General features: G+C 33.8%; 1 protein-coding gene across 1 annotated transcript in view; it reads right to left on the reverse strand.

Moving 5' to 3' along the window:
• The window catches only part of LOC144316684 (uncharacterized), a 507527-nt gene that overhangs the window by 425912 nt on the left and 66557 nt on the right, over positions 1-15058 (reverse strand). The gene's annotated exons all lie outside the window — the stretch shown is intronic.

Below are 15058 nucleotides of genomic sequence, written 5' to 3' on the forward strand. Positions count from 1 at the left end.
TCATGAATAAATAGAGACACAGAGAGAGAGAGGCATTTTTTTAAAAAAATCCACTAGAACAGTAAAAAGCATGTTATCTTGAAGCAAATATGTAATAGACAATCCTTAGAGATTATGTATATATACTCTTTATGTATAGTAGATACATATTATAGATGAAGACTGCCTCATTCCATATATGAATGGGAACAAACTAGAAGTACCAAATGCTCTGATAGGTCCACATAATACTTTAGATTAATTTTAGGATGTTAACAAACTTCATTGTTAGCCAAGCTTGCTTAATAAATGCTAATGGTACCAAATACATCTATAAAGCCTGTTAAAAAGCAGAAAGATCTTGGTATAGTTCATTCTAGTTTTTCTGTGTCAGAGCAAAGGTTACTTATATGGCACAGTCCCGTGTTCCAAAGCCACTTTGCTACTCCATGATTATACTACAAATGTCTCTCCAATTATTTAAGGAAACTATTACTTGAATGAAAATATCAGTGGGGACACTTAGACAGTTTTCCAACCCACATGACCAGAAATGAAATATTCAATTGATTTAGGACTAATCTGTAATGGTGTGAACTATTAATTATTCATATATAAAACTTCATGACAGAAATTTTATACGTGCCCTAAAAATATGTAAAAATCAAAACCTCTGAATGAATCATGCTACTAGCACACTCATATGCACAAGTAGTTCTAGTTAGAGGCCAAAATCCACAGCGCGGCTAGCCAGTCCTTTCTTTATCTGGCCTAGGCTTTCCTTTCATCCTCCACCTATTGTCAGCTGTGCAGGCACCTGCTGTGCTTCTTAGAAGTTCCTGAACATACCACCTCAAATACTTAGCCTCATTCTAGGAAATAATTTCCCTGTCATTCACATCATAAACTTCAACTCATTTCTTAGGAAGCGTCATGAGGATTGCCTCCATTGAAAGTTTCTTGGTCTTCTTGCCCTATCAGATTATATTCCATTATAGTCATTTGCTTTCATTTCCTTCTCCTCTATTTTTTGGTGACTGCTTTGGCATCAGGAACTAGGCACTTTATAGGTTAGAAGCTGTCTTCTGGAATACTGATCCGGTATGTGCCCTGTTTAGTCACAGGAAAGAAGGGGAAATTCAAAAGATGTATTGAGCACTAGATCCAAGTTTGACACAGTGCTTAGTTCTAGATTCTGTACACATACATTTAACCTTTATAACATCACTTGGGATGTATCATTACCCAATACAAAATATATTCCAGATAACTAGAGAGTTAAATGTAAAAAAGTCAAACTATTAAAATTTTAGAAGATAAAACATATGAATATTTGTGTAAACTAAGGAAAATACCTTTTTTGCTTAAAGGCAATAGAGTAAATTATAAAGAAAATGACCAATTTGGCTATATATAAATTTAAATTTGTACACAGATAAATGTGTTAAAGATGATTAAAGAAATGAATGTTCAACCTGAAATGGATGTTTAGTCACTCACTGGCTTTAAACACATACAAATTTGTCAGCAGCAGCATAATCACAAGTTTGGAACAAAAACATATGTGGGTCAGCTTTCTTCAGTATAAATGTTCAAAGGTGGGACGCCTGGGTGGCTCAGCAGTTAAACATCTGCCTTCAGCTCAGGGCTTGATCCCAGAGTCCTGGGATCGAGTTCTGTAACAGGTTCCCTGCATGGAGCCTGCTTTTCCTTCTGCCTATGTCTCTGCCTCTCTCTCTCTCTCTGTCTCTCATGAATAAATAAATAAAATCTTTTTTTTTAAATGTTCAAAGGTGATACCTTTGGAAAACCGTTACTACGGTACATATAAATTAATTTTCCTGTAATAGTCATGCACCTATTCTCAACACAGTCTCTGGGAAGTTTAAAATTTACCAGGAGAAATAAATATGTGCCTATTAATTTCCATCCAGTAGTCTAGAATGAGAACAGCCCACGGTCAAAATTTAACTGATAACTTTTGATGCCTTAACAGAGTACCCTAAACAATCCACAAAATAGTCATGCTATACTTGTGTATAATTCATGAATATTTATATGCATGTGAGTATCTATTATTATAACCCTGCTATAGAACTATTCTTGGAGTCTGTAATGTCATATTGCCTTAAGTAAAACCCCTTATAATGAGATAATTCAGTATCTAAAGCCTGTAATATAACATTCAATAAAGAAAAACCTTAGATAGAATTTTGTTCTATGGGAAATAATAGCACAATGATATTGCTAAATCATATTCATAAATGCTCGCAAAAAGATTCAAAGGTTAAAGAAAGAGCCCATGTTTTTCTGTTAATATCATGTAATTGCTTACATAGGAACTAAACTTTAAAGGCCTTTATCTTGAATATTGTCATAACAGTTTCAATTTTTTAATGTTCAAAAACATTGCATAGGGAATCTAAAGTGCTCAATGTAGAACTATGTCTTCAAAAAAGAGGGGCATAATCACTGTTAAAATTCCATTTTCTGAATTGGTATCTTCACTTTGAAATAAATTAAGATGATTGATATTTATTACTGATACATTAAACATTCAAGTAATTGAACTACTCTAATATCCTATGTAAGAGTTGAAGCTCATTACTCATTACATTGTTTGCCTATGCATTTCTTTTCACAAATCCAATATATTAAACCATGCATATCCACAAATATTAGTTAATACTCTTGGTCTTGATGATATAGCTTCTTGATATCTTGTAATGATATAATTTTATTTTGTAAGGATATGAATTCATTTTGCCTACTTTGTAATACAAATCTGAACATCATTTTGTGTACATACATAATGACTTGTCCATATCATGAGATAAATACTACCTACTCAAATTAATGATGTACCCATCATTCTATTCTGCTGCATTACTGACATTTTATGCAATAATAATAAAATAATTTCTCTTTATTAAACCCAAATGTTTGGTATCAGAAGCTACATATAATTTTCATTCCTTTGATACTAAGCTTTTATTCAAAGAAATTGACTGCCAAAGGGCACCTGGGTGGCTCGGTCAAACAAGCATCTATCTTCAGCTCAGGTCATGATTCCAGGGTCTTGGGATTGAGTCCTGCATGGTCTCCCTGCTCAGCAGGGAGTCTGCTTCTCCCTCTCCTTCTGCACCCCCACCCCGCTTGTGCTCGCTCTCTCCCAAATAAATAAAATCTTAAAAAAAATGACTGTCTGAGGCTAGCATTATCATTTCAAAAATTTAAGTTCAAATTCATAATTAAAAACAATTGCTCTTATTGTTTCCATTAACACAATTAAATTCATGACTTTACCCTACCCTGAACTCTTTATTTCTGTTCTGCTTTCATTCCTATCATGTAACTGATAAAGGATGGTGGAGGAATAAGATAAAAAATCAGACATTGTGCTGAGGATACAATAAGTAGTGGTAGAAAAATCAGAAACCAGAAGGTCCTTCTTGACACTCTCTCTGTCACAACGCATGTGGGTGATGTTGAGCAAATCAGCCTTCCTTTTCTTGCATTTTGTTATTACAAAATTGAGAGGTATGAGCATATTTAGAAACCCGTCCCTCTCTAAATTACTTATCTATTAATTGAAGAAAATCCCATTCCCTCAGCTTTTCATTCCTTTAGTCCTGGTACATGCTGCTTCAGACCCTAAAGAGGGTATCCATCCCTATTAAAAACCTGATTTCAGGGCAGCCCTGGTGGCACAGCGGTTTAGCGCCGCCTGCAGCCCAGGGCGTGATCCTGGAGACCCTGGGTCGAGTCCCACGTCGGGCTCTCTGTATGATGCCTGCTTCTCCCTCTGCCTGTGTCTCTGCCTCTCTCTCTCTCTCTCTCTCTCCCTGAATAAATAAATAAAATCTTTAAAAAAAAAAATAAATAAAAATAAAAATAAAAATAAAAACCTGATTTCACCTTGGAGAGTTCCCCACAAGAATTGTACTAGTGGAAAAGACTAGACCATAAAAGATGAGACAATAGGCACAGCTTCAATTGTTTCATAAGAAAGAGAATGCATGGGGAAAAAGAGACCCAAAATTGAATTAAGAGGACTTCTTTCATGGTGATCTGTCATAATAATGGAGACTTTTGCCCAGAAAATAGAAATGAAATCAGTTACATACACGAAGGACAGAGGTTGCTAAATTCAAATCAAGATCAATATTAAACATAAAACACATCTGTACGATGTTCACCAGAGCATTTTTTAATCAATAATGAAAACTAGAAAAATACTATTCAACACATAAAAACAATATGGTCTACTTATTTATATGTGCTGGTATTGAAAAAATATCTAATCTAAGAACAGAAAGTCTAGGAAAATCTGAATCAGAATGTTAATGGCAGTTGCTTCTATAAGGTAAGATTAGAGTATTTTTTATTTATTCTTCATACCTTTCTGTAGCATTTGACTTCTCTCCAAAAGTCTTAGGATGTATTTTTTTTTATTATTTTTTTAGGATGTATTATTTTTATTATAAAGTTATTCATTTTAGAAAAGGATAATTAAAAAAAAAGAAAAATATAATTTCTGATGAAGTATCAGTATGTCAAACTGATTTTCATGGGAATTTGATTAAACTGCCAATGTTACGCTTTGTATATAGCATGATGATTAATACTAAATAAAAGGTTACAGACATACTTTAGTGAAAAGTAGTAACCAGAAAAGAAAAAGGCTGGGAGAATTGACTTCTGGTCTGATTAAATAGTAAACATTAACAGTGAATTCATGTTTGGGGTTTTTTTTTAATGAATATTTTCAAGTTTATTAAGTACCAATGATCATTTTCTTTATGATATAATAGCTATTTGTAAAAAATATAGTAGAAAAAAATGAATATTCATAAGATTAGTGATTTCTCTGAATTTTTTCAGTGTGTAGATAATCTACATATTTTAATATTTAGTATATGCTGTGCATTTGAAAAGTATTTTCAAATTCTCAAATAATTTTATGATGTAAAAAAGATTATAATTACCACATGGCTTAGCAGAAAGACATCATCAGGGTTTAGACCCAGACCATAACTTAAATCTTGACTCTGTTAAATGCTGACAATGTAACCTTGTTAAATTAGTTAATATTAGATTCCAATTTCATCTATAAAATATGTGTAATATTTGTCTTGAAGTACTGTTGTGAGGATTTGAAATTTTATGTAAGTTAGGTGCCTGTCCAGTCCCCAGCCAGCAATGTTCAGGCATTCTATAGGTATTGTTGCAATAATTCTCATCTACATAATCATGACAGTCAGGGCTTTTATGGAATTTACCTGGAAAGGCCCTGTTCTAAGCCTTTTACATGGACCATCTCATTCAATCCTCTCAATAACTCCATATGGTAATACTATGAATCTCGATTTTACAGATGAGGAACTAAGGCACACACCAGAAAAGTAACTAGCAGAAGGGCTCACAGTCTGGCTCTAGAGTTTGTGCTCTTCATCCTTAAGCTTTGCTGCCACAAACCCTATTCAGTATGTCTTTTCATAGTTATATATGCATTGTACGGATGCTTTACATAATTTACTGATACTGGTATATCTTTTGAATAGGCTTTAATTTGAGGATTTTGAATTCATTTTTGTATTGTAATAATTAATTCCACAATTTTTTGATATATTTGAAAACACTCTGCAGACAAATAATTTGATAGGTGGCCATTTTTGTCTAAGTGGTCTGATGATTAGTCAACCTATTAGTGCATAAAATACTGCTAAATAATCATCCCAGTTTAACCACATTTACAAAATGAATACTTGTACAATGCATAACTCATTCCTGCATAAAAATAAATTGCCATATACTTTGTCAAAGATATTTATGGAAGAGTATGCTAAGAAGAATGATAAAAACATGACCATCAGTCTTCCTCACGTTAAAAGGATTTACATCTTATCATAGTATATTATACATTCAAATCAATAAGCATTCATGTTGTAGTTTTTATAAATTGTAATAAAACTGAAATACAAGAATCACATGAATATGCATACAATATTTTAAAAAAAACAGTAATCACAAAACCTTTGTCGTACTTTCATAAAATATGTTAAGCATTTCTTTCAGAAATGGAAAAGTGATGTATTTGTAGATAATGGGAAGAAGAAAGCCCAAGGTCAGTGCTCCCTATCAGCAGCACTGCTGATGGGAAAGAAAATGACCAACATCTTTAATCTAGAGTTGAGTAAGATCCTCCTCTATACGTATCACTTAAATGAGAAAATGCTCATATCTTTTCATTCTTTTAAAAATAGAATCATAAGGCTCTTAGAGTTTCCTGCCTCTTATAGACCTATTCCAAAAAAAAATTCTAGAAGAATAATGGACTATTATGTGTGATTTATTCTGTTCTTGCTAAAAATGGGAAACAAATTAGGCTGGAGTTTCCTAATAACAAACAACTTCTTACATATCAGAAAATAACCTACTCACCTGTAGCCACATTGTCTTTTAAATTAAATAAAGGGGTGCTTCAGGGTTCAGATGCTTCAATGTCATGCATAATAGCTAAATGTCATTCCTAATGCTCCCTAAAGCTATTATTTCTTTTGATTTATTTTATAATTATATTCCCTAAATTAAATAACAACAAAAACAATCAATATCAAATATTGGTTAGGAGATTAAAGGCTTTTTTAACTTATTTTTTATCATAACACATTATTAAACATGCTTTATAATTTTTTAACTTTATGACCATGATCAGCGATTCCCCCAGGATTTTTTTCATCATCTCCAAGTGCATTGCCCAGCCACTTCTAACTTGCTTTTGAACAAGAGAAGATTGCAATGCATTTTGAACTCAAGAATAAAGTCAAATTCAAATGAGAACTTTAACTTCAATCTAATCCAGTAACTCTGGCCAGACACTCCCTAAATACATGTTATGCCTATTTCCGCTGAATCAGAAATTCTTCCTTAATGAAGATATTGCCAAAAAGGAGCTAAGGTTCTAGAATGTATTGTAATTTTTCCAAAAAGAAAATCCAAGCGACTCCTGGGTGGCTCAGCGGTTAAGCATCTGCCTTCAACTTTAGGCGTGATCCTCGAGTCCCGGGATCGAGTTCCACATCAGGCTCCCTGCATGGAGCCTGCTTCTCCCTCTGCCGATGTCTCTGCCTCTCTCTCGGTGTGTCTCTAATGAATAAATAAATAAAATATTTAAAAAAAAAAAAAAGGAAAGAAAAACCAAAGGAGAATTGAGAGAAATGGGGTGAAATAAGAACTGATGGTCAGAAACTCATAAAGATCAAATGGAGCCCAGAAATAAGGGAAATGTACAATTGTGCAATTGAAGGTGACGTTGCACCTTGATATGATGATGGTGTGGGGGAAAAGGCATGTAAGCCTTCTATAGAACTCACTTTTGCCTGACATTTAGATTTAGTCAAAGAGAGGCACTTGGAGTTAAAAAAAAAAGAAGAAGAAGAAGAAGAAGAAGAAGAAGAAGAAGAAGAAGAAGAAGAAGAAGAAGAAGAAGTAGTTTACTTATTCAAAATTGAGCCAGAGTCAGAAAATAGAAAAACAGACTCCTTAACTAGTCAATATATTAATAGGTACAAATTCTTGCTTTTTACTCTGGAAGAAGCTATCATTTCCTTTTTCAGGTCTCTTCTACTTTTGCTTTGTATAATCTTAACAAGTGTGTTTATTATGCTGGATTAGCATCAGCAAATTAGAAATAAGAGGAAGTAGTTTTCACTGGAAGAAAAATATGACAAATAACAGGAGAAAACGAAAAAACACAAAACAGGCTCAAGAGTTGTCAGCAAAGCAATATGGGATTAATTAGCATGAGCAAAAATAAAATTCAGTAGGCCCTGAGGACAATAAAACAGTACAGTATATAACAATTACCTAAAGCTTGTCTAAATAAGGCAAGGATGTGTAAAAAGTAATTCTGAAATATCTTTAATTCTGAGGGAGAAAAAAATTACATTTCTCAGAAAATGGCTATTAAAATGGCTCATTCACCAAGAATTCTGGGCGGCTAAGCTATTGATGCATTATAATTATAAAGAATTGATCTATATGTCAATATAGAACTTTGAGCTCCTATTAAGTCTTGGGGAGTTGACAGAGTTGTCATTTCAACTTTGGATACTGAATAACAATAATAATGAAAGCACATATAAACCTGCAAGGTATTTATTTATTTATTTATTTATTTATTTATTTATTTATTTATTTTGCTTTGTTTTACTTATAGTTTGAAACACTCCAGTAATAGGCTGTACCCTTGAAGCTGTCTTAGTTCTTTGAGCTTAATAGAAGTTAATTTAGGACACTGAAATAAAAAGTAGCAGTTTGCTCTAGTGGAGGGGAAAGTTATTTGAACTAGCAAAACTTATTTTATGAATTTCTTTGAGGACAAAGAACATTAGGGCATAAAAATCTAAGGATGATCTTATTATTCAATAATGAAACATATGTGAAAACATGAAGCTTCTTAGTATCAAGACATCCCAATAAAATGTCAGACTTAAATACAAATTTCTATTAATTCTTTAGAGAAAATGTTCCACATACAAGTATACTTTAAATGTATTCACATTCTATTTTATCTGTTAAACTTTCACATAATATTCTTGGGGGGGAATTCAAAAGCACAGAGATATTGACCTTTTCTTAATTTATTTACAATTTAATCACAAGCCTAACTGAAGTATATTGGCACTGATGGTTTTGTTTTGAGCAGAATGTTACTTTTACAAGAAAAGCAATTTAAGTCAGAGTAAGATTTGGTTATACTCTCAAACATTGCTTGGTGGAAATATAAATTAAATGATACAAACTTTCAGGAGACCAATTATTGGACAGCTTTTGAAATGTACATACACTTGAACTCAGAAATTCCTCTTAAGAAGAAAATAAAGATGACTACTAACTTTACCACCACATTATTTTTAATAGAAAAAAAAAGGGGTAGGGCAGCCCGGGTGGCTCAGCGGTTTGGCGCTGCCTTCGGCCTGGGGCCTGATCTTGGGGACCCAGGATCGAGTCCCGCGTTGGGCTCCCTGCGTGGAGCCTACTTCTTCCTCTGCATGTGTCTCTGCCTCTCTGTCTCTCATGAATGAATAAATAAAAAATCTTAAAAAAAAAAGAAAGAAAGAAAAGAAAAAAAGGGGTGACAACTTCAAATGTACTAGAAGAGGTAAATTTGTTCTTCAAAAATTATGGCATATATATAGAGAATATTATATTTGTATTTGTAATATTAACATGCTTATTTTGAGAAAGTTTTCATGATATAGCATATGAGAAGAAACAGGTAAAAAATCATATGTGTTATCTGATTTCATTTTTTTTTAAGATTTTATTTATTTATTAGAGACAGAGAGAGAGAGAGAGAGAAGCAGAGACACAGGCAGAGGGAGAAGCAGGCTCCATGCAGGGAGCCTGACGTGGGACTCGATCCCAGGTCTCTAGGATCACGCCCTGGGCTGAAGGCGGCACTAAACCGCTGAGCCACCGGGGCTGCCCTGATTTCATTTTTTAAAGAATATTTAGAATAATTTTTAAAACGTACATCAAAATGTTAGCAGTGATTATACTTGATATTTATTTTCCTGCTTTTTCTATATTGTCACAATTTTGCAATGAATGTGTATATATTTTATAAACATAGAAAATATAACTACTGCAAAAAAGATTTGCTTTAATTTATTGTGCTCTTAAACATGCAAATAGCTACTAATTAAGTTTAACACAAAATATTATATTAAGCTTAATTTCATAAAATTACTATGTCTAACTGACCCCTAATCCTTTGTTGACTTCACTAAGACTAATGCTATGTCCTAACTCACTGTGTATCTTTGATCTTCCCCTTGATTTCTTTTTTTTTTTTTTAAGATTTTATTTATTCATCCATGAGAGACACAGAGAGATAGAGAGGCACAGACACAGGCAGAGGGAGAAGCAGGCTCCACACAGGGAGCCCTATGTGGAACTTGATCCTGGGACTCGATCCCAGGTTCGACCCGGGACTCCAGGATCACGCCCTGAGCCAAAGGCAGAGGCTTAACCCCGGAGGCACCCAGGTGTCCCTCTTTCCTTGATTTCAAGATGGAGAAAGCAAGTATCCCCCTGCCTTCGATCCTCTCACACAAGCCAACTCCTACATCCCTCAGGAACCAGCCCAAATATCTCTTCCTATTTGAGGTCTACCCTGACCACCTCCCGTAAAGAGCAATCACTTCTTGCTCTCTGCTCCCCTAGACAACAAGCACACTTTGCTTATGCATCTCCCACTCTACATTACAACCATTTGTTGACTCCCTGATTCCCACCAGATCCTGAGCTCCTGAGGACAGGAATCATGTCTTATTCATCTCCATACCACTAGCACTTAACCCTCATGTGGCAGAGAGTGTACAATAAATATTCATTAAATGAATTAATTAATCTACTTAAATCTCTACAATCATTCCATTTTCCATGGAATTAAATATAATAAGAAGAGAAAAAGCATAATAAGCCTAGCCCTAGAACTATGTCTGGTACATAACTGTTAAAAAATATCGGGTGAATAACTATTTTCAATATATAGCAATCACTTAAAAAATTAAGTGTATATTTTCCCATATAATTTGCTAATTCAAAAAGATATTTGAAAAAAAATGATGAGAATTGTAAGGCAAAGAAAATGAAAAGGAAAAAAATACCTACACACACCACTGTATTTGTATTTGCTCTTGGTTTTCTTTCATTTATACTGAAATAATTTTACTAATGTTGAAAATTAAATTCCTTTTTTCTTTGAATACCTGTATTTATTTATAATGCTGGCCTGAGTTTACCAGCATGTATTAACCAGGCACTTAAGAAACAGCTGAAATAAAGTCCGTAACATTTGACCCCCTAATTTCACTTGGGAGAAACAACATTTGGAAATAAACTAATGTGCAGTAAGAAAGCATTAATGTATATAAAGCAGCATGTTCATAATATTTATATATATAATCATATGAATTAGGTGTCAAATAACAGATTAATGGCCAAATGACAGACACTTCCACAAATACGTCCACAAAAGAGACTATTAAGCAGCATTAAATACTAGAGTTCTTAACAGAGGGCAGTTTTTACTATTGTAGTAAGTAATGAACCACAAAACAGATGTATCCAACATGAGCTTTACTTAGTAAAAATATATAGAAAAAAAGACAGCATTGTATCTATAACAATGGTCCCTTCAGAGAATTCAGATAATAAAGTTTATCCTTTTTACAGATTTCTCTATATGAGATTTTCTTTTTTTTTTAATTTGTATTTATTTATGATAGTCACACAGAGAGAGAAAGGGGCAGAGACATAGGCAGAGGGAGAAGCAGGCTCCATGCACTGGGAGCCCAATGTGGGATTCGATCCTGGGTCTCCAGGATCGCGCCCTGGGCCAAAGGCAGGCGCTAAACCGCTGCGCCACCCAGGGATCCCTATATCAGATTTTCAAGGGTTATATCTTACCTGACAATTAAAAAGGAAAAAATAGGGGATCCCTGGATGGTTTAGCAGTTTAGTGCCTCCCTTCCGCCCCGGGAGTGGTCCTGGAGTCCCGGGATGGAGTCCCGGGATGGAGTGAGTCCCGGGATGAAGTCCCGGGATGGAGTCCGGCATCAGGCTCCCTGCATGGAGCCTACTTCTCCCTCTACCTGTGTCTCTGCCTCTCTCTCTCTCTCTCATGAATAAATAAATAAATTTTTTTATTATTTATTATTTATGATAGAGAGAGAGAGAGAGAGAGAGAGAGAGAGAGGCAGAGACACAGGCAAAGGGAGAAGCAGGCTCCATGCACCAGGAGCCCGACGTGGGACTCGATTCCGGGTCTCCCGGACCGCGCCCTGGGCCAAAGGCAGGCGTCAAACCGCTGCGCCACCCAGGGATCCCTAAATAAAATATTAAAAAAAAAAAAAAAAAAAAAACAAGAAGGAAAAAATACATAGAAGGAACATGTACCAAAATGTATTTTTCTCTAGCTGCTAAAATTATAGCTAAATTTACTTCCTTCTCATTGTTTTCTGTACTTTCTGTAACACTATGATTTACTTTTATAACTAGAGTAGAAATAAATATCATTCTAAAAATAAAATCATTGTTTTATAATCATAAAAAATAACAGTGTATCCTGAATGTTTGCAATGATTTAGTTAAAATAGTTTTCACCAGAATGTTGTTTATAATAAGAATTTGGGCAAATAACTAATTGCTCAATAGAAATTTAAATGAATTATAGAGTATCCATATAATAGAACAAATAAAGAGCATTAAAAGTACCATTACAGATAAATACTAATGACATGGAAGAATGTTTGCCTAATGTTAGGCTTTTTGAAAAAGTGTTAAATAATTATATTTATACCAATATCTATTTTATTAGTAAGCAAGTTTGCATAGGAAAAAAAGAATGGAAAGAAAGATTAAAACCAAAATGTCAATGGTAATTTTCATGGGATAGTGACACTGGAGATAATTTTTCCTTTTTTTTTCTTTCTACTTATTTAAGTTTTAACTTCCCTTTTTTTTTTTAAGATTTTATTTATGTATTCATGAGAGACACACAGAGAGAGGCAGAGACATAGGGAGAAGGAGAAACAGGCTCCCTGCGGGGAGCCTGATGTGGGACTTGATCCTGTGACCCCAGGACCATGCCCTGAGCCTAAGGCAGACGCTCAACCACTGAGCCACCCAGGTGTCCCAAGTTCTAACTTTCCAATAACAAACAAGTAAGACCATGTAAAAAGAAAAAAAAAATAAGTTTTTAAAATAGATAAACCAAGAAAGAGATAACCAGGTGTCAACTATAGAAAAAGTAAAGTATTCTAGATATTTTCCAACTTTCATATGGACCCATTAAATTGTTTTCCCCCCAAAGTCAATTCTCTCAGCCATTTTGTATGCAAACATATCCTGAAAGATACATATAATAATATAATTATTATATTATTATAATTATATGATATAATTATATCATATAATATCATTTTCAAAAGTGCACTTAATGGTACATAAAGACAGTAATATTCAACATCACATATGTAGTAATTACCAAATTTAGTTGAGGTCAAACTTGTAGATTGACAACCAATAATTTAAAGTCTTCTAGGATACAATCATCTCTATATTGATTTCTGGAAGATATTTTGCTGTCTCAACTGAGTAACTGTCTAAGCATTTATACATACTAAAACCAGTTTTGTTTTGTTTTTAAGATAAAGCATGGTCTTCAATTGCAGGACTTCCTTTGGTAAACCACTGTGCACAGGTTTCCACCACACATTCAGGCAGGTCAAATTTCCTTGATCTAGGATGGCAGCCAATCCTTTCTTCTGGACACTATGTAGGTAAGACACAGCATCTTCATTTAAGCCACAATACAGAGCACCTGTATTTCATTTACTTTGTAGAGAGCTCAATCTTGCCTATCAGTGAAGGGACATGTGATTCATAACTTCTACAGGTCAAGCTAGGTCATGAGAAAGCAACGTTTTAATTTTTAAAATTATTATATTTTAAGTTTTTATTTTAATTCCAGTTAGTTAACATACAGCGTTATATTAGTTTCAGTTGTATAATATAGTAATTCAACAGATGCATACATTACCTTATGCTTATCATAAGTCCACTCCTTATTTCCCATCCTCTATTTAACCCATCCCCTAGGTATTTACCCAAAGAATACAAAAATAACATTTTTAAATTTATCCTAATTCTCTCACAAATGCTTTCTGTGTTTCTCAGTCAAGATTCAGCTGTACATACTCAACCTTGTTTGATAATAAAAGAAAATGTCATATGTCCAGGAGAGCTCCATATTTTACCAAATCACACTTGAAGATATGTTATACTGATAAATAATCTTACTAAAAAAATATTCAAGTAATACATCAATCATTTTAGACATTAGACAAAAAAAGCCAATTAACCTAGTGCCTTCCTTTTTTTTTTTACTTAGTTATGATGAAGCTGTGAGTCAAATATCTGGATATTTATTCTTAGCTTAATTTTAAATATAAAAAATATCATTTTCTTAAGTGCACTTAATCCTTTCCAGAGGTAATAAGTGCCTATATTTGGCAAGCTCGAAGCGACTTTAGAGGGTATATACAAACTTAGACCACTGATTGTTAAACAGTGCTTTGTGTAATCTTAAAGCCTTCATAATAGTCCAGGAGCCAGCATGAGGACCAAGGGATGAGGTCTTGACTTCCAACCTCTGGTTCTGACTAGGAGGATTCAATCAGAGCAGCCAAGCAGTTTTTACTTACATATTAAAATATCTTAACATACTTTTTGACAAAAACATTCCAAGGAGAAAAATTATTTTAAAAACATTTCACAGATACGGCAAGAAAATAAAAACCACAGAAGCAGAGACAGTATAAATTATAAAGACATTAATGATAGTAAAGATAAGATATTTACATACATTAAATATTCATCATATCTAAAATTTCTAAAGATATTGTTGGTCATTTACTAAAGATGTATTGCTGAAATTGCCATTGGTGAGCATAGGAAAAGCGACAGATAAAATATGGAATCAGGTAGGGTTCCTGGATGAAAATTGGTCCTTTTAGCTGTCTATACGTTAATTTTTTTATTCCCCACCACCCCTCATCATGCATTAAAAAGCGTAGGAGGATGACTCTGCAAAATGAATTTCATCCTCCTACCCTTTTTAATGCATGATGAGAGGTGGTGGGGAATAAAAAAATTAATGTATATCATGCTAATTTTGCTTTTTACAAGTTTTTAGGTAGCTTTTTTCAAAATGTTTGTATGTGTAGCTCAACACTAAATCTGAGTCTGCTCAGTGCCTGCTTTCAGTTAGATGCTGAGTATATGCCAGGTTTCATAAATATGTTACTTAGCTTATGCTCATCTCCTACATCAGTATTTTAAAGAAGCCTTAAATGTGGCCTGTTTAGCACTGTCTTGTAAAACAAACAAATAAGAAAAAAAAATGCATTTACTTTTCTTTGCACCCACCTTAAAGTAATTCAATATTTTCTCAAACCTCTGAGAAAAATCTTACCCAATAGATTTCTATACTTTAATAATATTT

The sequence above is a fragment of the Canis aureus genome, chromosome 7 (assembly GCF_053574225.1).
Source record: "Canis aureus isolate CA01 chromosome 7, VMU_Caureus_v.1.0, whole genome shotgun sequence".
Taxonomy (NCBI): Eukaryota; Metazoa; Chordata; class Mammalia; order Carnivora; family Canidae; genus Canis; species Canis aureus.